Raw genomic sequence first — 24,651 nt, 5'->3', positions numbered from 1 at the left:
GGAACTTGAACCAAATAGAATAGCATAAGGAGGAGTACTTAATGAGATGTGAAATAATAAATCTGGAACTGAGAATTTAGAAAACAAAATACAATTATGGACAATGCTTAAAGTTTTAGCCTGTTTAAGGAAATTTCCTAAAGAATCTTATTTTCTTCTTAAAGGAGCATATTTAAAATAAGGGAATACATTAATTATAGATATGCTTTATCACTACTCTACTGTGAGGTGTGTTTACTTTGAAAAGTGTGCCTTATGTCTGCCACAGGAAATAGACAAAGACTAACACAAGCTTAAGGGAATTTTTCATCTCTTGAAGTTCAGTTGAGTGTGCAGCTTTCCTAGGGAACCCATAGTTCTTGAAATTTTCTAACTATTCACATGTCATTTAGATGGGTGTTTAAGATTAGAGTGAACCTCCAGAATTTACCTAACCTCTTTTGGTTCATGTAAATAGAGTGATTGAGACTAATCTTTCTTGTTTTTAAGCTGATATTACTTGGGTATCCATAGCTTGAAACTAAATGGAGCCAGGTCATAGAGAACAGAGGTTATCTTTTTGGCATCAAGACAATATCAGAAGATATTATCTTCAAATCACAAAAATTCTCTTTTTCCTTTATATATACATTGGTTTCCGTTTTGCCTGGAGGTTAGGGTAATGTAGGACCTAATTTGGAGCAGACCTATGGTTAGTGAAAAATGAACATGGCTATTTAAGAGAAAATAGTTATATACTATTACATGATGAAGATTTATTTTGGAAATGAAGATAAATTTTATGATTAGGACAACTTGAAAGCATTTTCATTTACTATAAAAGGGAAAGAGCCAGATTTATATTGTGTCAATATTTTGGGGATCATTGGCTATATGAAAGCTTATAAAGTTAAGGGAATTCATGAACAGAGTGAGTAATGGTCAGGTAAATTACACTTATAATTGTCTTTATTGATGTAGCATGGTCTAATGATTTGAGACCATGTGGAGTCTGGGTTCAGATTGTTTCGGCTCAAATCCTATCTTTACCATTTGTTAGTAATGATAGCAGTGAGATCTTGGGCAAGCTAGTATGTTTAAGTTCTTAGCTGTTTTTGTTTTTTTGTGTTTTTTGATGGGGGTTAGGGTGGAGGTGAGTAGTTTTAAATGAGATGTGCCATATAAATATCAGTATCATAGTGTACTACTGATGTTAGTTACTAAAGTTCTTTTTTCAAGCAACTTTTATTATTATCTTTCTTCCCCTGTCATGGTCCTAATGTAAGTAATGGGGTTAAAAAAAAAAGAAGCCAAAAATAGACCTGAGTGAGTATTTTATTTGATCCAGAGGAATACAAGAAGATGCTGTGTAATAATTTTTAAACTTTAACTGTCCACATTTAGCTTCACAAATAAACCTTGGAAGAACATCCATCATGAAATTTCAAAATTAAAAAATTAAATTCACTTAACTTTGGATTCAGTTTGTTGTTTTGGCCTGTGTTAGAACCTCCAAGCCACTAGATTGCTGTTCAGACAGTGCTCACTCAGTATGCCAGCAGGTTAGGTTAATGGAAGCTACTGGACAGTGACTGGAATGTATGCTTCCATAGTGATAGTTGTGTTTCATGTAGAAGGTTCACGAGTAGACTTTAATTTTTTAAATGACCTGATGTGTCTGGAAAACATTATAGACGTTTTTGGTCCTGAAAGCTGCTTTGGTAGCAGTGTATGTGACATCCATTGGTGTCACTAAACAAGGTTTTATATAAGCTCCTATTCCATTTTTTTTTTTTTTTTGGATAACTGTTACTGTACTAACCCCTCTTACATATTTATAAGGTTCTTTACAAATCAACAATATATTTTACCAGAAGTTAACTGTTACAACAAGATTTTCCTTATGAACCATTCATCTCTTTTAAATATTCCTATGTGTTTGGACATATATGTCCCTAAATAACTTAGTTTTAATCATAAGACAAAAATCCATATTAAGGAAAATCAGATTTGGTGGGGGCATTTTATGTGTAGTTCAAAGTCCTTTCATTTAATCATTTCTCTTTCTGTTGGAAAGAAACCCTGATAGTAGTTGCTCAAAAAAAGATGTGAAATGTTTATATTAAGTTGGGTACAATTTAATTAGACTAAATGAAGTGATATATATGTTCAACAGATAACTTAAAAATTGTATGCCTGAGGGATGAAAAGTGGTTGTTAGTGGTAGATATCTTTTAGAAATCTTGAAGGATCATCTATTCTCCTGATATATCAGAATCTTTGGTAGGATCTGCTTGGTTATCTCCATCTTAAGAACATTTTCAGCTAATTTTTATGCACGCTAAAGTCTTAGAACCATTACTGAGTTCTCTGCTGATAGTTTTTGGGATATTGGCTTCTGGCTCCTGATGGAAGCTGCTCTTCCCCAGTTGTTGGGAGAAAGGGAGAGCTGCCGTAGCTGTTCCAGACCTACTGCCCTATGCAGTGGTATTTCCAAAGCTTTCAGTGTCAGCGTTAGTTTCTGCTCTAAGTCCTCTCTCAACTAGCGCTCCTTGGTGAAGGAATATATCATGTGGTGCACAACCTGTTGGGCTGTGACAGAGGCTTCACATGTTTCCTAAAATGTTAATATTTCCTGGCAAGGGAAGAACTGCAGGTAAGGAAATGTAAGAGAACTGAAGTGGTTTTCTGGGGCCAGGATTGAAACTGTTGTTTATATATTTTAAATACCAGACACTATACATGACTACCCTCCTTTTTAGTGGAAAGAACATGGCCTGTGCGTTCAGGTCGTCTTGGTTTGAAAGTATGTGTGCCTCTATCATTTACTGGCTTTAACTAGTGACTTTACACTTTCCTTAACTTCAGTGTCCTCATCTGAAAAGTAGGCATGATAATTTTAAATTCTAAGGTTATTGTAAGGATTAATAACCTAAAGCAGATTTTTAGAATGCTTTAGCATATTTTTATAAATCTGTCCCAGTGTAGTAATTTTAATAATGATTACTATTACTTACCAGTTGAAGGCAGATATGCCTTATGCAGTTAACCAAACAGAGGCTGAATGATTTTGTTAAATTAGGAAATACTTTATTTCCAATCTGATGTGGTATGAGCTAGAAATGAGGATATGCTGAATGTGTGAAGGGGTTTTCCTTTAAAAAAGAACATAGGCCTTTTTTTCCTACCCATACCCTGATAAATTTGAAATTTGATTCTAGCTCAGACCCTTCTTAAAGGTAAGACTCTTCCTACAGCTCTAGATGTTTACAGTGCAATGCCTACAAGACATCTTCAGCCCTTAACAAGTCCAAGTCTAAACTTGGGCTGTTTCTTCCAACAACTGATCTTCTTCCAGGTTTCCTTACATCAGTGAGAGGAATTGCTGTCCATCTTCATCCTACACAAAAACTAATCTTTCACTGAATTCTGCTGATTGTTACCATAAATCTCTTTCCATCTTCTCTTCTCCATCTTCACCTCCATCACCTTAGGCTGGGCTACTGTCATCTCATACCTAACTCCTCCCCTGCATCTTTCTTGCTCCTTTCCATAGTTTTGCCAAATTTGATATTTTTCCAGTGTGTAATTGATTGCCATACCTTACTTAAGACCCTTCTGCCCCATTTTGTTTTATGTTTCCTCTGCAGTAGTGACGGGCCTCTCTGCTTTTCTTTCTTTACTTTGAAAAGAAAGTGTTTATTGTAACTGTTTTTCAACCTTTGTACTTGCTGTGCCAAGACTGGAACACTTCCTGTATTTCTGAGATGTCATCTTAAATAGTCTTTCTTTAGGTCTTTGCTGTTCTCTGAGCTAAATCATGTCTCCTGCTATAAAATCTCATGGCCTCCTCCTTCCCTATTTTTAATAGCATCTGTCTCTGTTTGCAATTATGTATTTGCATGGTTATTACATACTGTCTGCTTCCCCAAATAAAATACAAGTTCTATGAGGGCTCAGACAATTTCAGTGTCTACAAAGACCTAAAACAGCCCTGAAAACAGAAGAGAAGTATTAAATGACTGACTGAAGTACATAAAGAGACAGTTAAAATGCAAAGTGATTAATTCTAAAGTAAGGTATGGATGTAGTCACAGTACAGATGGAGTTAGAACATTGGCTTGTGAAGCTTTGTTATTTGGGAACACTTTTGTTACTGTAGCATTGCTTTGACTGGCCTCTAATTTTACTTTTTCTCTTAAAAATAAAGATTAGTAGTATTTCAAAGGTTGAATTTCCCAGTACAGATTAAGAACTTCCAGAACTTGATTGTAGTTGAATGAGCTTTGAGTAAAATCCTTCCCCTTTCCTCACATCTGCACAGTATTTGAAGTTTATAATTCAAAAAATGTATATCTGGTTACATACTTCTTGTTGTTTACTATATGGAATGTGTTCATTTATGTGTTGCCTAATGCGTAAACATTTAAAAATACTACCCAAACTCATGAAGATATCAAAGATATTATAATAAATTTCTCAGCTCTTATAAAAATTAAAAAGAAATCAAGAAGATTAATATGGCATTAGAATTATGCTTTTATATTTCTTCCTCGTGTTTGGATCTTAATTTGCTGCATGACTATTGTTGGCAGGTTAACATGTTCTTGTGAAAACTCTTACGACTTTACTATTTTCTTGAAATTGGTTTAGTACTGTTGTTTACATTTTAAAATTAGTGTTTTCAGTAAAATTTTGCTTTCCATCTATCCTGAATTCTCCCTAGGAATGCACAACTTCAAAAATAAAGAGGCATAGTCAGCAGAAAAAGAGGTGGTCTGAGCCTTTATGCATTAAATATGCATGTTAATTAGGAAAAAAATTAGAAAAATATGAAAACAGATGTTACGTAAATTATTACAGTCCCAGAGCAGCAGTAACTTATACACTGACAATAATTTTTATATGTGCATGTGTATATCTATTTCTAGATTTCTCAGTATTTATGCAACTCCATAGAGAATCACTAGAAAAAGAACTGGTATATCCTTTCAGTAAAACTATGGTAAACATTCCTTCTACATACTAATTGTTGAGGAAGTCTAGTTGTTACTATACAGATAGTCTTCTGTGTTTCCTAATTCTGCCTGTAGTCTTTTTCGTCCTCCTTGGTTTCTCTGATAGTATGTCAGTGAGATAATTTCATTGGCTATATCCTGTCAGAACAAGAAAGTAAATTATAATATTGTTACAATCTTATCAGTGTAAGAAATGTAAAAATGACCTGGTGTTTATTTAGAAACAAAACAGATTACAATTACTCGGGACACTGATAATAGTGTCACTTCTTTTGCTTACTATTGTATTTTCTGAAGAAATGGCCATCATTCTCTGAGTAGTATTGACAGAGTAGTATGACAGTATGCATTAAGTGTTACATAAACATGGATTTATCAATCATGTGTTAAAATAGTTGAAAGGTATTTGAGTATCTTTTACTCTGAAGAGTCATCCATAGAGTTATAAAGGAAAAGATAAGAAATAGACCCATGCTTTATTTTAGTAGCAGTTTTTTGTTCAATCATACAGAAAAACCATGTGACTACATTGTTGTCCAAGGAGCTGCTGACAATATTTAGGTATTTTTCATATGTATAGGATGTAATTTAGAGATGTGTTGTTTGTAGCTTTTCAGATAAGATTGAAAGTTAAGGAAATGCTTGCTACATCACAATTTAGTAAATCATTCTTATCAAACAAAAAATGAATTGTATTCAATGCAAGGACATAAAACAATTTTTGGAAGTCTGTTTAGAGATCAATGCGACATTCGTTTGTATTCTTTAGAAATCATACTTTGTTAATTTGATTTTAGTAGCATATGATGCTAAAATGTGTTTTAAGTTAAGTAATTTCTTTTGAACGTCCGTAGATTTTAGTTAAATCTATTACCATAATGTTTTTCAATTCTATATTACAGATTTATGTTTTATATTTTATTACCTAACTACTGTTGTACTTTCATATGCTTCACAAATAAGCTCCAACAGGTTATTGGGAGTTAAGTAAACTAAAACACCATGAAATCTGGAGGGGAGTTATACTTTGTTTATAATTTATTATTATTGAAGGTCTCTACCCAAACTAGACAGCTATTTAAGAAATTCAATGGACATTCTTGTATTCTTGATTTTATATAAAGATGTCAGATATGACTTTATGTAAGTATATTATTAAAGGTGATAAAATATTTTTCTTTTTCTCTAGGCAAAAAAGTTATGGAAATTGATTTTTAATTCATAAAAATGTTTACTTGCCACACTAATGCATCTGTATTCTAATTGTACATTTTATTAATGCTTTGGAATCCATTTTCAATGGAATTTTTTTCGTATTTTATAAATTTCTAATTTACATTTTTTTGTGATTTTAATACATGCTATTATTTTACTGTGTGGTAGAATAGTGTGTATATTTGAACACTTTTGTGTCATTTCAGCAAAACATAGTTGTAACAAGTGATTTTTTTATATTGAGGTGTTTCTTTAATTTTAATTTTTGTGTGTGTAATGCCTTTTATTGTAGATATTATAAAATGATTCCCTTTTTTCCTGGAGTTGGAATAGATGATGGAAAGAGTGATTAATGAGTAGGCTAATATTTTTCCCGTAAGAGCCTAAATATTATGACATAAATGTCTTTAGCCTTCATTTTTCATTGTTTGCTTTGGTTTAGGGTTCCTTCTGGGATAAGAACATTTAAAGCTATTTTATTTACTTTTCTAGGTATTTGCCTTTTTTCCAGCAGCTCAGTTGAGGGAGAAATCAGCTAATCTTCGCTTCTTAATTCTTCTTCCTATTTGCCAAACAAGACTTGTATTTGGAATACTTTGTTATTCTGAGCCTGAAATCATCTTTGACCCGTAACAAGAACATGCATTTTCAATTGTCAATTAGAATGATGGATCAGTAAAGTTCTCCTGAAAGGTAGGCATATATTTATTAACAGTGCATTCATAACTGAATACTATCAAGTACCTATCTTAGTATTTTTTTAGGCTCCTCTAACAAAAATACCATACACTGGGTGACTCATAAACAACAAAAACTTATTTTTCAGTTCTGGAGGCTGGGAAGTCCAAGATAAAGGCACCAGCAGATTTGGTGTCCAGTGAGAACTCACTTCTTGGTTCATAGACAGCCACATTCTCACTGTGTCCCTTACATGGGTAGAGGGAATGAGAGGGCTCCCTGGGGTCTCTTCTTATAAGGGGGTTAATCTCATTCATGAGGGTTTCACCTTCATGACCTAATCAGCTCCCAGAGAATTCACTCCTTATATCATTGCAATGGGAATTGGGATTTCAACATACAAGTCTTGGAGGGACATAAACATTCATTTCATAACAATACCCTGACTATAGTAATGTGTTCTTTAGATTCATGTATAAAAACTGTGTGTGTATATATGTGTGTGCATGTATGTGTGTGTTTATAGCCTTCTGCCGGATTTAGATTGTGGGCTCCTTCAAGAAATAATGTTACCCTTTAATACAGTTATTCAAGAGGTCCTTGATTGCTTTCTTTCCACCTCCTATATTTATATATGAGCTTCCAATCTTTTCCTTTTCCTCACTGTTTACCTTCTCTTTTAACTGAGCCTTCACAGGAGCTTTAAAAATGTTTTCCCACCAGTAAACTTTTAGTACTTTACTTTGTACCCATATGTTTTTCTCTTTGTTTTCCCCTTCCTTCTTTCCTTCCTTCCTTCTTTGCTCCATACATCCCTACTTCTCTAGCTAAGGACATTCATTAAATTTTTTAAAAGAGTAGCAGTTAGAATGATTGGATTTAGAATTGAAGATATCTCAGATAAAGAGCATTCACAATTTTTCTTAAACCATAACCCATTGTAAGAAATAAAATTTACATTGATGAACCATGTTCTACAGGTATACATGTACAAATGAAACTGAAGCAAAAGTTAAAGCAGTTCTTACCCTAACTACATGGAATGTGTGCTGTGTTCTTTTCTATAATATTTTTGTATATTTCATTTAATGCATGTTGGTGCCCCTGACTAAATTTATTTCCCTATCTAATAATAGATTGCCTTTGCAATTTCAATAACCATACTTTATATCACTTGTATATTTGTTCATGACTAACTTTTTTGGAAAGGAAATGGAATCAGGCAGTTTGTTTTTTGTTTCAGTCAAGATGTCTTTTCTCCTGTCTTCTTTGTGCTTATCTCTTTCACCATTCAACACTATAAGCTATCAACAGTGTGGTGAAAGAGCAGGGTAGCTGCTAGAAAACACCAGAGTATATAATTGGTTCTTTTGTAGTAAAAACATGATGGTACAAATGGTCAGGTCTCAAAATTTAAAGGGGAATAAGTCTTTGATAGATTCATCCATTTATAGTGTGGTATATATTTCTTTATTCTGTTCTTGTCTGTTCTGTGTAAATTGTATATGCATTCTGATGCCGTCAAATCATTCCTGGTTTAAAACATTTTTAACTTTTTAATCCCTCTTCATCAGCTTAGAATAACTCAGATCTTTACCCAAAGATATTTTTTATGATTGCAAAAGTAAAATGTTGTGTTAGAAAGTTTGGTATGTATGTATATATATATACACATATGTATGTATGTATATGTATAGAAGTATAAAAAGAAGATAAAAATGATCCTAACTCAATGTAGCAAAAGCAGTCCTAAGAGGGAAGTTCATAGCAATAGATACCTACATTAAGAAGAAAAAAAGACTTCAAATAAACAAGCTAATTTTATACCTCAAGGAACTAGGAAAATGAGGACAGACAAGCATAAATTTACTAGAAGAAAGGAAATAACAAAGATCAGAAATAAATGAAACAGACTAAAATGACAAGAGAATCTATTAATGAAACTAAAAGCTGTTTTTAAAAAATATATAAACAAAATTGACAAATGTTTAGCTAGAAGTACCAAAAAAAAAAAAAAAGAGGACTCAAATAGAAGTATAAGTGAAAGAGGAGACATGACAACTGACACCACAGAGATACAAAAAGTGCATTATATACCAACAAAGTGGACAATGTAAAAAAAATGGATAAATTCCTAGAAACATACAACCTACCAAGACTGAATCATGTGAAACAGAAAATATGAACAGACCAATTACTAGTAAGGAGATTGAATCAGGAAGCAAAATCCTACCAAAAATGTCCAGGACTAGATTGCTTCAGTGGTGAATCCTACCAAACACTTAAAGTAGAATTCATGCCAATCTTTCTCAAAGTCTTCCAAGAGGGAAGAGGAGGAAATACTTCCAAAGCCATTTTATGAGTCTGACATTACCCTGATACCAAAACCAAAGAAGGATGCCACGAGAAAATAAAATTACAGGCCAATATCATTGATGATCACAGGTGCAAAAATCTGCAACAAAATATTAGGAAACCGAATGCAGTAACACATTAGAGTGATCAGACACCATAGTCGAGTGGAGTTTATTCTGTGTTGCATGAATGTTCAACATTTGCAAATTAATCTGATATAACACATTAGTAAAAATTATATCATCATCTCAATAGATGTAGAAAAAGCATCTAACAAAATTCAACATTTATTTATAGTAAAAATTCTTAACAAAGAGCATATTGAGGAGACTTACCTCAACATATATGACAAGCCATTTATGTAGGCTATATATGACAAGCCCACAATTAATGTCATATTCAATGGTGGAAAGCTGAGTTTCCTCTAAGATTAGGAGTAAGACAAGAATGCCCAAACTCTTGATGCTTTTTTTTTTTTTTTTTGCAAAGAACTGTTCTTTATTTGAACTCCTTACCAAGGTTGTTTTTGCAGTGAGTAATGATGAGGAATGAAGTAATATTCTGCATATACAAAGAACTAACCTTGCCACTTTTATTCAACAGTCCTGGAAGTCCTAGCCAGAGCCATCAGGCAGGTGAATGAAATAAAAGGCATCCAAACTGGAAAAGAAGAAGTGAAACTGTAGTTGCAGAGGTGTGCTATTTTATATGGAAAATATTAAAGACTCCACCAAAGACTGCTAGAACTAATAAATGAATTCAGTAAACTTGAAGGATACAGAATCATATGCAAAAATCAGTTGCATTTCTATATAGTAACAATGAGCTATCAGAAACAGAAAAACAATTGCATCTTCAGTTGCTTCAAAAAGAATAAAATACTTAGGAATAAACTCAACCAAGGAGATGAAAGATCTGTACAATGAAAATTATGAAACATTAATCAAAGAATGGAAGAAGACACAAATAAATGAAAAGACACTGTGTGGTCATGAATTGGGAGAATTTACATTGTTAAAATGTCCATACCACCCAAGACAATTTACAGATACAATGAAATCTCTATACAAAGTCCAGTGACATTTTTCACAAAAAAAGAAAAAAAAATCCTAAAATTTGTATGGGACCTCAAACAACCCTGAATAGCTAGAACAGTCTTGAGAAAGAAGAACAATGTTGGAGGCATCTCCCAATTTCAAACTATACTATAAATCTATAGTATTTTTAGCATAAAAATAGACACATGGATTTATGGAACAGAATAGAGGGTTCAGAAATAAACCCATGCTAATATGATCAGTTAATTTATACACAGGAGCCAAGAATATACAATGGGTGAAGGATAGTCTCTTCAATATATTTTGTTGGAGAGATTGGACAGTCACATTCAAAAGACTAAAACTCGACCCCCCTCTTAAGCCATATACAAAAATCAATGTTAAGTGGACTAAAGATATGTGTATAAGACATGAAACCATAAAATCCTAGAAGCAACTGAATTGAGCTACTTGGCATTGCTCCTGGCAATGCTTTTTTAAATTTGACACCAAAGCAAAAGCAACAAAAGCAAAAATCAACAAATTATAGGGTTACAGCAAACTAAAAAGCTGTTGCACAGCAAAGAAAACCATCAACAAAATGAAATGGCAACCTAATGAATAGGAGAAAATATTTGCAAATCATATATTTGGTGAGGAGTTAATATCCAAAATATATAGAGAACTCACACAACTCAATAACAAAAAAACTGTCTGATCAAAAAATTATCTGAGGAACTGAATAGACCTTTTTTCATAGGAGACATGCAAATGACCAAGAGATACATGTAAAAGTATACAACATAACTAATGATCAGGGAAAAGCAAATCAAAACCATATGAGATATCACCTCACACCTTTCATAATGTCTATCATCAAAAAGACAGACATAACAAGTACTGATGAAGATGTGGAGGAAAGGGAATCCTTGTGCACTATTGTTGGAAGTGTTAATTGGTGCACTCATAATGGAAAACAGTATGGAGTTCCTTCAAAAATAGAACTAACTTGGCAAGGAAATGAAAACAGTATATTAAAGAAATAATCAGTACTCCTGTTCATTGCAATTTTGTTCCTAATAGCCAAAAATATGGAAACAACCTAGGTGTCCATCAGTGGACAATGAAGAGGTGGTATATATATATATATATATATATATATATATATATATATATATATATATATATTCAAGGGAATATTATTCAGATATGAAAAAGAAAGAAATCCTGTCATTTGCAACAAGATGGATATACCTTGATAACATTATGTTAAGTGAATTAAGCCAGACAGAAGGATAGCTACCGCATGGTATCATTTACATTGAAATCTATAAAAAGTGGGAAAAAAAGGTCAAACTCATAGAAACAGAGGGTAGAAAATTAGATACCTAGAGGTGGGATAGGGTGTGAAAAATCGGAGGAGGTTGGTAAAAAGATAGAAACTAGTATCACTTACATGCAGTATCTATAAAAGTGAAAGAAAAAAGTCAAACTCATAGAAACAGGGGATGGGTAGTAACAAGCAATAGGGAGAGGTTGGTGAAAATGTACAAACATCCAGCTATAGAAGGCATAAAGTCTGAGGATCTAATGTATAACATGGTGACTATAGGTAATAACACTCTACTATATAATTGAAATTGACTAAGAGTAGAATTTAAGTGTTCTCACTCAATAAGTAAGTGCAGTGATGGATATATTGACTAGATGGTGAGAGAGTCATGTCACTATATGTACATGTATCAAATTACAGTGTACACTTACAATTGTATTGCATGTTGAGGACAGTTATACCTCAACAAAGCTGAACAAAAGAAAAATTTTAAAAAAGAAAAAAAAAACCCTAATCCCATCATGTAGAGATGAACTGAGCTAACATTTGAAAAATATAACCTATTTTTTAAAATTCTACTTGAAGTTAATTAACAGAGGGAAAAGAGACAGTAATAAAACGTAACTGAGTCAAGAACCTCAGATAAATGTTTTTTCAAAACCTGAAATATTAGTTCCTAAGAGCCTTCCAGTGTTAAAGAGGAATATGGAAATCTGAAAATAAGAAAACAGGAAAAGGATGATCTATAAGCAGAATATATTTTTATTTAAGATCATTTACTAGGTGAAACTTACATAACATGAAATTAATTGAACATTTCAGTGCCATTGAGTATATTTATAGTATTGTGCAACCACCACTTCTCTCTACTTCTGCACATTTCCATCACCCCAAGGTAAAATACCTCACACTTTACATAGTCTCTGCTCATTCTCCCTTCTCCCAGTCCCCTCAAATCCTCAATCTGCATTCTGCTCTACAGATTTATCTGTTCTGAATATATCATGGAGATGGAATCATACAGTATGTGACCTTTAATGTCTGGCTTCTTTCACTTTGTGTAATATTTCCATGGGTTATACATGTTGTAGTATGTTTCAGTACTTCATTGATTTTCATAGCTGAAAATACTCCTATGTAGATACAAATACAAATACTTAGTTTGCTTCCATTTTTGGCTGTTGTAAATACTGCTTCTATGAATTTATGCATACATGTACTTTTTTTGAATACCTGTTCTCAGTCCCTTTAGTTTTATACCTCAGAGTAAAATTGTTATGTCATATTATAATTCTTTGTTTAACTTCTTGAGGAATCACCAAATTGTTTTCCACAGCAGCTGCAGCATTTTATATTCCCAGCAGCAATGTATAAGGGTTCCAGTTTTTCCGCATCTTGCTAACACTTGGTATTTCCCATGTTTTTTTGATATTTGGAGTATATGAATGACTTTCATTCAGCAAAGTAACATTGTAGAGAAATGTCTATATCCAGTATTTCTTGTATAAAAATTATATACCAATTCATGGTACCAATTCTGTTTCCCTTCCAGAATTAACTGACCAGTAGATATTGTTTTCCAGAACAGAAGATTCTTACTTTTCCTTTTTTGGTCAAAATCATACTATATGTTTTTTCATATTTCTGTAGTGTGTGTGTGTATAGTTCTTTGTTTCTGCCAGAGTTTTAAATTAACAGGTTTTTGCTTCATGTTCATGAGAGATCTATGTTTCTATTATTGTGGATAACATATAACAACTTCTAAACTCCTAAATCATAAAATAACATTTTTTAAGGTTATCTACTCTCTTTTTGAAGAAATATTACACTTAACCTGAACCTTCTAGGTTGTTATAGATCAGAGCTTTCTTGGCTTTTTGCTGACATACAAATGTCACTCTCAGATTTCTTTTCATTGTATTCCTGGCTTAGTTCAAATATGTCTTATATTTCATTGTTATCTTTATTACTAGATTTCTTTAAATAAATATTCAGAAGATGAAATAGTGAAAGATGATTTTTCTGAATTATTTATTTTAGAACAATTTCATGCTTGAAATTAATGGATACTTTAGCTGGATATATATTTATTTCTAGAATAATTTTTCTTAGACATTTGAAGACTTTACTCAGTTTTTTCCTAATAGACTTTCCTCATTTTTCTCCTGAGAAATATGAACCCAGTCTTACTTAAGAGTATTCCTGGAGATATTACAGTGAAAACAAAATAGAGAAAATTTCTTAATTTGATTAAGTTTACAATTTACGGTAGACAGATTTACAAGAAGTAAGATAAAAAATATAGTAGGTTAGATAGTGGTGCTATGAAGGGAAATAAAGCCAAGAGTAGAGGATAGAGAATTAGAGTGATCAGGGAAATCTCACAGAGAGGTAACATTTTAGTAAAGACCTGATGGAGATGAGGGAGTCAGCATTCAAGCAGAAGGAATAAGAAGTACAAAGTTTGTGATGTAAGAATATTGCTGATGTGTTCAAGGAACAACAGTGGTCAGTGTGGCTGTAGCAAAGTGAGGGGAGAGTAGTAGGGATTAAACTAGAGATGTAACTGGGAAGCTAGGACTTTTAAAGACTTGTATTTGGCTTTTATTCTGAATGAGTTTAGGAGCCATTGGCAGGTATTACCATCTGATTTATAGTTTAAAATAATACAGTTTGCTGGATTGAGAATCAATTTTAAGGGAGCAGGGGTAGAAGCAGACGGACTGTGTCAAAGGTTAGAGATGAGAGATAATTGTGGCTTTAACAGTAGGATTTGCTGATGTATTGCATTTGAGTTATGAAAGAAAGAGGAATCAAAAATGACTCTTCTCATGTTTTTGATCTGACTAACAGGAAAGATTAAGAGTTTCATTTAATGAAGAAGCTGGGGAAGATTATAAAAGGTGTACCTTAGGAGGAAAAGCAGGAGTTTGGTTTTGGACATGATAAGTTGGAGTTGTTTATTGGACATTCAAGTGGAGAGGTGGAGACAGAGACTGATATACTAGTCCAGAATTCAGGGGATGGTTCTGTGTGGAAATGTCAGTAGTAGATGGTATTTTAAAGGGGTAATGCTGATACAATCCAGATAGTACAATATGTTGCCAGAGGCAATTGAAATTCCTAGCTTTGGGCACTTTTTAAGTGAAGGAATTGGAGAGGGGGCAAGTATTAGAGGCCGGAGAAGGAGAACCCAGTGAGGAAAGTGGAAAACTCATTTGGTGTTCAGACTGTCTGAAAGCTAATGAAGCTAAGTGACGTAAATGTTTCTAGGAAGGGAAGTGATCGTCTGTGACAAATGTTGCTGAAAGGTGAAGTTACAGATGAACTATGAATTGACTGTTGGATTTAGTGGTGGGAGGTCATTGGTAACTTTGAAAAGACCTTGGTGACATAGAGGACAAAATGTGATTGTAGTCAGTCGGAGGAGAACATATGTCACCTTAAGGGAGGAAGTTGGGGTTGAGAGGAGTTTTGTTTTTGTTTTTTTTTTAAGTGGAAGAGAAGCAAGTTATATCAGGGTTGGGAGTGCTCCAGTAAAGAGAAATGAATTGAGGATACAAGAAAGAGTGGAGCATTGCTGAAGCAATGTTCACAAGTGGAGAGATTGGCCTTCAACAGGAGCATGGATTGTTCATCCTTCTTAATAATGGGAAGGAAGGCACAGTGTGCAGGCTCATCTTTAAAAATCTTTAGTTATGTGCTCATCTAGGTTATGTGACATGCAAGAAGCTCCATGACTAGCTGCTTCCCACTTTAGGCTTATCCTATTCTGCTCACCCCTTTGTGGTTTTTGTTTTACCAGAATGGTGGCTTCCAGGTCAGGAATTTTGTGTCTAAGAGAGGCTTCCATTAATGGAATTATAAAACAGGCATCTTCAGTTTTTGAAAAATCTCAAGTGTGTAAATATTCCTACAGTATGTTCTAGAGAACCACCAACCTACATTAAGATCAGAAGCAAAGCTGTTAACTCCTTTCTCATACCAGCCATTGGAGCTTATGGTTCAAAGTTCCTTATTAGAAAAATGAAAAAATTATTTCATTCCCTGGATTGATTGGGCCAGGGTTGAAATCATGAATGTAAAAATCTTTGAATGGCAAGCAAGGGTCTATTGTGTTCCTTATTTCTCTGAGTTACCTGAGCCTAGGAACACAGTGACTAGCTGATATAAAATAGCATTAGCATTCTAGCATTTTCTTCCTGTGATCTTTGGGATCACTCTTACCATGTGCTTCTGAGTAATAATAATGTTGCTCTTCCTACCCATTCTTGCTCAAGTTCCCAGCTCTCTGTAGTGACATAGCTCCCCGTCTGGCATAGTACATAATGCTTACGGTGTTTTGTGACATGATTTTAAGCATCTTGTTTGCAGTACTCCAATACTGTAAAGCTTAATTTAGGAAGGATAAAAGGTAAGAGAGGAGTGGTTATAAAACCAAAAAACTGAACAGCCTTGTGCTTAGGACTCCCTTCAATGCTTTCTAGTGGGAAACCGCTTGGATTTAAATAACTGATTTCTATCCTTTATAGATCCTGCTTGTTGCCAAAACTTGGCACAAGTTCCTGGGTCACTGAGTTGCAAGACATTTTGAGTAATACATCCTGTACATCCATACACTCACTTGTTCACTTTTACTGAGAGTCAGTATATTTTGTATACTGTCAGTTTACTTAGTAATGTGAATGGGAGCATCTACTATTATGGAAGTAATAGTTACAAATAACATACTTGTGCTTCTTATAAATTTATTTTTATTCCCTCTACATGCAGGTTCTAGCTTATTGCATACTCCTTTAAGCAAGATAAAAGTTCTCTCTTATTTCCTTTTGATATATACCCACATTGAATTATAGTTTAATATGTGAAATACATCTATTTGTGGCTAGGATGCCCAGTACTTTGTGGACTTATTCTGAGAAGGTCCTTCTGGAAATTTTCCTTTTTGTAGAAAAATAGTTCATATGTCACAGGCCTTCACCATCTTAGCTGATTCCCTGATTGAACATCATTTAGTTTGTCTTCGTATCTGGACTTTGCATATACATTTCTTCAGTGAGTTGACAGTTTGTCATCTGGAACTTGATTTCTATGTTTAGGTAACTGACTTAAACCATTTGCAGTGATTTTACCTTTATAAATACAAACTTGTTTGTAAAAATCTTAGTGCAGAAATCCTAGCTATCTCATACTGCCACACTTGTGTTCCTTTGCAAACTAATACTGATGTCCATTCTCAAACCTCGAATCCCACCCTAATAATTTTTCTAATTTAAACAAGGTAAACTTATCTTTGTGGGGTTTTGTGCTAGTATTGTATTTTGAGTAACATGCAAATTTGGTTCTCAAATATGTTTAATTGAATTAAAAAATTTTAAGTGGGAGAAGATGTTTAGGGATGTAGAGAGAAGTTGAAAGGGTAATTTTCTGTTTATAGACTTCAAAATGTCATCAGCTTCAAGAGTAGAGTAAATTTGAATTCATCTCTTCTTTTGATCAAGAAATATTTATTAACTGTGTACTCTGATATATACTCAGCTAACTTTTAAATTTGTCATTTTCAGATGTTTTCATTTTTAAATTTGATGATGTAAGGAAAATCAATTTTCTTTTTCCTTTTTTGTTTGCTAAGTTTATTGTGAATTATTTTAGGTTTATAATGTACATACACTAGACTTTTTTATAATAGAAGGAGCCAACTGTAGATAAAAATAAAATGTGGAAAATACAGACTTTGTTTCACCTTCTCTTCTTACTTGCTTTTACAAAGATTTAAGAGTGAAAATAATGAACACTATCACATCCTCTTCTGTGTAGTTCTGCTCATCTTCTATGGTACCTACTAGACATGAAAGGTTATGAATTGGAAAGGAAAAGTTGTATAAACAAATAAGCAGACAAATAGAATGAAACTTTGTAACTGAGAGGTGACTGTAGTTCTAGTTTACATAGAAATTTGAAGCTTTTACTCTAGGTTATTCCCATTTAGGAATACTTTGTAGTCTGTGAACAGCTGATCTACTTAAAGGGGGGTTTTAAAAATCTTTAATTTGTAATAATTTAACCATAATGATACTGGCATTTTGTTACTGACACAGAATAAGTTTTCAGGTATTAAAAATATGTATTCATAATTTTATAAATGAGATAAAGTAATTTTGCCTCAAAGACTTATTTTTTTCAGCATCTAGTGAATATTGGCTGAAGACATTTTCAAAGCCTAGATTACATGGAATATATTTGAAACCTTTCTCTTATGTACTTATGTTCAAAGTATTACATATTTTTAGACCATTTATAGCATAGGCTTAAAGTTTGGAATTTTACATTTTCAGTCTTACAAAGACATATTTATGTCAGTAGTACTGGAACTAAATAATTTTATCCATTCAGCTGTTGGAATAAAATTTCTTGAAATAAGTAGCCATTTTCCATGTGAAATAATCATTTAAAAATGTTTTTCATCTGATAGCCTATATCTTAATTCTTATAAATAGCACAAAGGAATTGAAGCATTTATGTAGCTAAGGGAGATTATTAGCTCAAGTTCAGTAGTACTTTGTTTTATATTATTGGGCTGAAGATATTTTATAGTTGAAAAAATATGTTTATTATTACTTTTGTAAAATACACATGTTTTCATTATATCTTATATGTCAATCTAATTTCCTATTGTAGTCACCAATTAAAAGGAAATTGTGTAGGAGTGGGGTTCTAAAACCTTGACATTTTAATCTGATAACAAATGGGTTTAAGTTCATGTTCTTTCAGTTGTTGGCAACAATTCTAAACCTGTGTTTTTTGGATTTATGAGGATAAGTCCTGCTTTGGCAATCTTGTAGATCCTCAAGAGAATAGTTAAACAGTGATTAATCATTGTTTCTTCACTGAGTATGCAGAAAAGAATGGAAAAGCTGCATTTCACACTTCTGAAGCAATTAATCCCCATGATCTTAGCCAGGTTTGTCTTGTAGATAAGTTGGGATACAAAATGGTCCCTAATTTATCAATGTATGCATGCCATAAAGTATAAAACACACAATTTATTTCATATCATTTATAGTCAAATGTAAAAAAAGAGTGACTTTGCCATATCCAAGAGTGTTTTGTACATTACCTTCATATAAACTAAGTACCAGAGATTACAATGGGATTCCTGTTTATTGTGCACATCTGGTGCAGTCACTATGCATTTTCTCATTCACTTGCTGGCATTTTTAGTGATTGTGGCATAAATCACCTTGCTAATCAGAAACATAAGTGACGGGAAGTCATCTCCTTTTTTTGAACAATGGGAAAAAACATATGGCTTCTTAGACAGGACTTGGCTGTTATACTATTTATGTGGCATTATATTCTGTATTTAGAATTTCATATTAATTGCAGTGGTTTGAGTGAAGACATTGAACCACCAGGATTTGTGGCCAAAATAATTGTTTTGTACCATTTTCCTAACAAGAAGGGTAAAATTTCATGCCTTTGTATTTAAAATTGTTTTTAGTAACTATTTGGAAATGGAAAGCATTTTTAAGATTAAGATGAATCGAAGAGAAAAGATATATTTTAAAATGTGTACATGTTTCTATAGATTCATAGATACAGTAATTGCTGTATCTATGTTTATTAGAGCTTCTTCTTCATAACTACAGCTCTAAGTAAAAGATGAAGCAAAGCTTTGTAAAACAGAAATTTTTAGGTGTAGACTTTAAAGACTGCCCTCAGTGAATTTGTTGCTGTTTGTTATAGAATGCTTGCTGTAGATGTCAGGTTTTTTTCCCCCCCTTAATAGTCTTAATTCTCAAAAGGTAGAGAATATAATGGCCTTTCATCCTTATTTGATTTTATAATACTTGCCTTCTGATCCCTTACCACTTTCCATTTTCTTACTATTGGGTGGCAAGAAAATATTTACTTTGAAAGTATTAAATTCAAGTGAAAATTTATTTGTCCAGAGAACATCTTTACAGTTTGTTTTCTATATTACATGTGATTATAAATTAGTGAGGCCTATTTTTAAACAAACAGAACCTATTTATTCAAATGTGTGTTATTCCCTTTGAAGTAGTCCCCTTGGGAAGATGTATACATAATCCATTAAAGTATTTTAGGAGTGCCTCTTTTTGAATTTTCTTTAGTAGAATTGATGTATAGCTGCCCAAAATGGATACTTTGAGAGGAGATAAGATTTATTTTGTATGTATATGTGCTAGTATTTTTGTTTAAAAAAAAAATCAGTCAATCATAATACCTTGTATTGCAGCCTGTATATATCTTGTAGGTAATTGGGCACTCTGAATAGAAATAGTTTTGAAAAACTGCCTGGATTTTAAATAAATGGTCATATTTATCCATTTTGTTTTAGAAATCTTTTATATTATCTCAAGGACCACCTGCAGCAGAGGTCCACAAAATTGAACAAATGCAACATAAGGAGAGGATTTTTTTTTTCTTTCTGTTGTTTGTTTCAAAAATGCCATCATCTTGATTCTCTAAGGTATAGTGTGCTATTTTTTAAAATATATTTATAACTGAATTGAGAGCTTCATTCTGGATTAAAATTAATCCAGTGCTTAAAATTACCTGAAATCTACACCATACTGCCTCAATCCTTGTCCATTTTTATTTCCATCATGCTTTGAAAGCCTCTTCACCTTTCCTCCCTAGGATATTTTTATTTTTTAAGATTGAGATATAGTTGTTGTATAGATCAGTTTTAAATACATTTGTTTCCTTCTCCTTCACCAGAATATAAAAAACCTAGGAGAACAGGTTAAAATCCAAGAAATACACAGTTTATGAGGAAAAATAAAGAGTTCTATTTTTAAGGGCTGAATACTTCGGAATTTATTAGTAATGGAGATTTGAGGAAAAATTTCTTTCATAAATTGCTTGCTGGGAAAACATATATTTACCTAAAATACTTGATTATTCATCATGTTTATAAAGCCAGGAATTTAATTTCTAAATGTATGTCAATTTTTGAATGAAATTGAACTACCAATAATATTGATATTTGCTGTACATTTTGTTTGAAATTTGCTTTTATTTTCAGGAATTTATATTACTGTCTTTTTCCTCTAGTCCATTCTTTGTGTTATTTACACTTATACTTTGTTGGTACACATTACCTTCTAAAATATATTATTAATTGAGTATGGAACTTGCAAGAAAAGTTACTGTTTTTCACTTTATAGTCACATGACATAAAGAACAAACTCTCCTGCCTTAGGAATAAACTCACTGGTAATTTCTAGCCAGGTGGATTCCTATTCACTGGTCATCTCTCTAGCCATCCTTTTCCTACCTCTATATTTTAACAAAGTTAAATATGATTCTTCCCCTTAGGAGCTTGTAGTTAATAGGACAGAGTGGCAATTAGAAGAACTAACATCTAGTGTGATGATTGGTATGACTAGTCATGCATGGGAGATAGTGGATCCCAGAAAAAGTGTAAAAGTGTACTTAAAAACCAGCTCGGAGTTGGGATGGTGGTTGCAGGGAGACTACAGGGAGAGGAAATATGGTCTATAGTGGCTCAGAAATGACTGAAAACTTAAAGTATAGTTGAGAAAATACAGTCGTTTGGGTTTGCATATTGGATAGTATTGAGACCTGAGACTGCAGATACAAATATCTAGATTTTTGAAAAGTCTTTGGATTGTACTACAAGTTCAGGGTTACTTTTTCTTGAAGGAAATAAGAGAATAGGAAGGTAGACAGATGAGGTTATAAAGAGCTGCAGATGGCAGTGCTGGGCATTGTGACCTACTAAAGGAATTGAAGCCAAGGAGTGGTATGATCAGATTTGAATTTTAGAAAGAGCACTCAAGTGACCTTTACACGTAAGTGCATTCGAGGGAGATCTCAAGAGCCAGCAAGAAGTTGAAACACTAAATTAAGACAGAGTCAGGAGTGAGAGGAAGGAGGGACTAATTTAGGGGTAGAATTGATCAGATTTAGCAGTTGATCGGATGTGACAAGGTCTAGAAGAAAATACAGATAATTGGCTTGGACAAATGGTTGGTGGTATGATTCCTTTGCGCAAGAGGGACAGTCTGAATGGGGAGAGGATCAATTCTATTTAGGTATCTTGTTGATTAAATAAATTTAGGAAATGATTAAATATATGAATCTCTCAAGCCTAGGAGATCAGCTACAGTAAGATATGTATGCTTAGAATCATTAACACAAATTTTGGCATGAATTTATTTAACAATTATTTGCTGAGCCTTTTCCAAGCATTGACTTCTCAGGCATTGATAAAACAAAGTAAATAAGTATATTTATTTGTGTGTGTGTGTGTGTTAGAGTGCTCAAGGATTATAGGTAGATGACGAGGGGACTTTGGACCGAGTGACTGCTCTCAAAACTGTTTGATGAGAAAAGAGGAATATGCTGAGGACATGGTGGAGGGCAACAGTGTGTAATGGTGTGACTGAAGACAAACAGGAGACAGAAACAAGAAAGAGAGTGTGGAGAACAGAGAGCTCCGAAGTGAAGTGCTGAAGAGTGCTAATGAATTTGGCACTCCTGGTGTACCTCGGTAAGCAGTTGGAGTGGTTTGGTGTGGAGCATTAAGTCAGCTTGCAGGGTAGTTGACATATAAATCAAGACTAAGGCATTATAAAGTACCAGTGAAGGTACTGTTTCATATTGAATATTCGTATTATTGCCTGTGAAGAGCTGGCTGTTAGAGGAGGATTCAGGGCTGTAAGAGTTGGTTGTTCTTAATTTTAGAGTGACTTCAGCATTTTTACATGTTGATGAAAAAGGGCCAGGAGGGAGAGAGGTGGACAATAAAGGAGAGAGGATGCAAGTTAAAATAGTTAAATTTGTAGCAAGGTATATGAAAAGGTAAGACACATTTAGAGCCAAGGCTAGTGAGGGATTTGTTTGTACAGGAGGCGCATTAACTTTTTTTTTAAAATTTTTTTGTTACTGATAATACTGGAAATATGAAAAGAGTGGATTTGACAGAAGCAGATGCTGAGATAGTATTGGAAGTTTTAAGAGATTTATCGGGGGAAAACTTTGGACGTTAAGGGGGAGAGAGCAGGAGTAAGCAGGGAAAGCCATAATTCAGGTCTGACATCTGTGATAGGAGAGGAGGAAGCACACAGACCAGGGAGGAACTGCCTCAGATAGCCAGTGCAACTTTGAGAGAGTCTCAGCCTGAGCAGTGGTGAGGGGTGCTGGGGTTGGGCTGAGCCAGTTTTACCCATTTGTGATGCCCTATGTTGGTCAAGAACGGTCTTCTTCTAGCATCCCTCTCTTTGGCTGGGGTGAGTATGACCTGACATGAACTACTATGGATCCTGAAGGTGTGACAGCGGAACCTGTCAGCGAACTACACTCCTCCCAGCAGTTTCCCTCTGAGTGGTGCTCCTCCTTGGCCAACACGGTGGATGTGGGTGTTTCAATTAGTGAAAAGTCAAAGGAAATCCTGTTGGCCCATATTTCCTCTGCTTTCCACAAGTTAAGTGGAGTTAAAGCAGGTGACTGAGCAAGAGTTGGAAGGTTTTCAGGGAAGATACAGCTGATAGATATGGACCAAGAGAGAGTGGTGTATTGGTAAGATATTAGTTGAAATAGTCACTAATATAGTCTAGGATTGATAGGGAAGAGAGTGAAACTAGAAGCGGAATAAGGGATTGAAATTAAATGAAATCAAAGAACCAGATGTTTCAGTGAGTTTGAAAGCACTTGTACTGAGGGAGGGAGTAAGAGAGCTTAAGAACAAAGGGAACTGTGATGATAAGATGGTATATTAGTTTCGGATTAATAGTCAAACTCCAGGAAATACTGATATTTTGAAATTCCATTATGTGAATTAGGAATAAAATTTTGCCAGCAGAAAGTGACAATTACATGTATGCGTCATAGATCACAACCATAAATAACATGAAAATATGTAAAGATATCATAATTGCCTAATTTTAGTAGTGTAACTTTTCTGCAAAGCACTTTTCAGAGCCATTTGTGTATCGTTTCATGATTGATTTAACTAATCAGTTATCAAGGAGTGCAGTTGTTTTTTCTAAGAATTTGTTTCTTTATGTTTTTTTCAATTTCTCCAATAACCTAAGAAAATATTTCACTTTTCATTTTCCAAAAAAGAGCAGTGTGTTATTTCTTCTTAAGGGTTTATGTCTTTATACCTTCTAGAGAAATTAGAGAAGTGGAAGAGCATTCAAAGCATGTGTAACTAAACATTTTTTGAACTGAAAGTAATAAAAGTAAGGTACTGATTTTAAATACAAACAACTTTTCAGTAGGTCTTCTCTTGCAGAAGGAAATCAGGAATTGCAATAAATAATTTAGGCACTTAAAATAATATTAAGGTGGACTAATATTAATATAATGTAATTTATAATTAATTTATAATATAAAATAACATGAATAAGATGGATAAATGCACACACATTATAAAGCAAGTACACTAAAGTATAATTGAAGATTTAGTGGGTGTTTAACTGTAAATTCTTTCACCTTTTTTGTATGTTAAAAAATATTTGTAATAGAATATTGAAAGAGTTGAAAAAGTAATATAGCATCTGCTACTTTGAAATGCATAAAAATGATGATCTGATAGACAGATGAATAGGTGAGCGATGAAACAAGTATAGTAAAATGTCAGTTATAGAATCTAGCTGGTGGGTCTGTAAGTGTTCACTGTAACATTCAGTTTCTCTGAGTGTTTGAAATTTTTCAGAATAAAATCCTGAGAAAATACTACCATAAACAGAAGTGTTTGGATCTGAGTTCCATTGGAGAGCTGTGAAATTTAGCAATTGCATCTTGGTTTTTTGCTTAATATTTAGAATTTGTAGGTGTCTGGGCCTGTTAATTATTTGATGAAACTACGGATGAGGTGAGGTCAAGGAGGAAATTTTTATTATGAAGAATCTTAATTTCACACCATGTCTATGCCCCATGTTCAGAGCCTGTATGTTTTCTGGCTTAACTTCTAAGTTAGCGTTCGAGTCCTGCTTATGGGAAGTTAGAAGTATCCTTAACAAAGATGGAATCTCTGAGT

At 33.5% G+C, this 24,651-nt stretch overlaps 1 protein-coding gene across 6 annotated transcripts in view; it reads left to right on the top strand.

Annotated features, from left to right (window-relative positions):
* TBC1D5 (TBC1 domain family member 5) overlaps nt 1-24,651 on the top strand; it is a 642,656-nt gene that overhangs the window by 169,817 nt on the left and 448,188 nt on the right. For 5 of the 6 annotated variants that reach the window (XM_073223289.1, XM_073223292.1, XM_036996277.2 and 2 more), the window contains exon 3: nt 6,705-6,905. The exons of the other annotated variant lie outside the window; for it this stretch is intronic. The gene's annotated coding sequence lies outside the window, so the exon portion shown is untranslated. The remainder of the gene's footprint in view (nt 1-6,704; nt 6,906-24,651) is intronic. 6 annotated transcript variants of the gene reach the window in all.

Source organism: Manis javanica, chromosome 15 (assembly GCF_040802235.1).
Source record: "Manis javanica isolate MJ-LG chromosome 15, MJ_LKY, whole genome shotgun sequence".
NCBI classification, from domain to species: domain Eukaryota; kingdom Metazoa; phylum Chordata; class Mammalia; order Pholidota; family Manidae; genus Manis; species Manis javanica.
The sequence above is the reverse complement of the archived record's forward strand: the minus strand, read 5'-3'. Positions and strand labels throughout refer to the sequence as shown.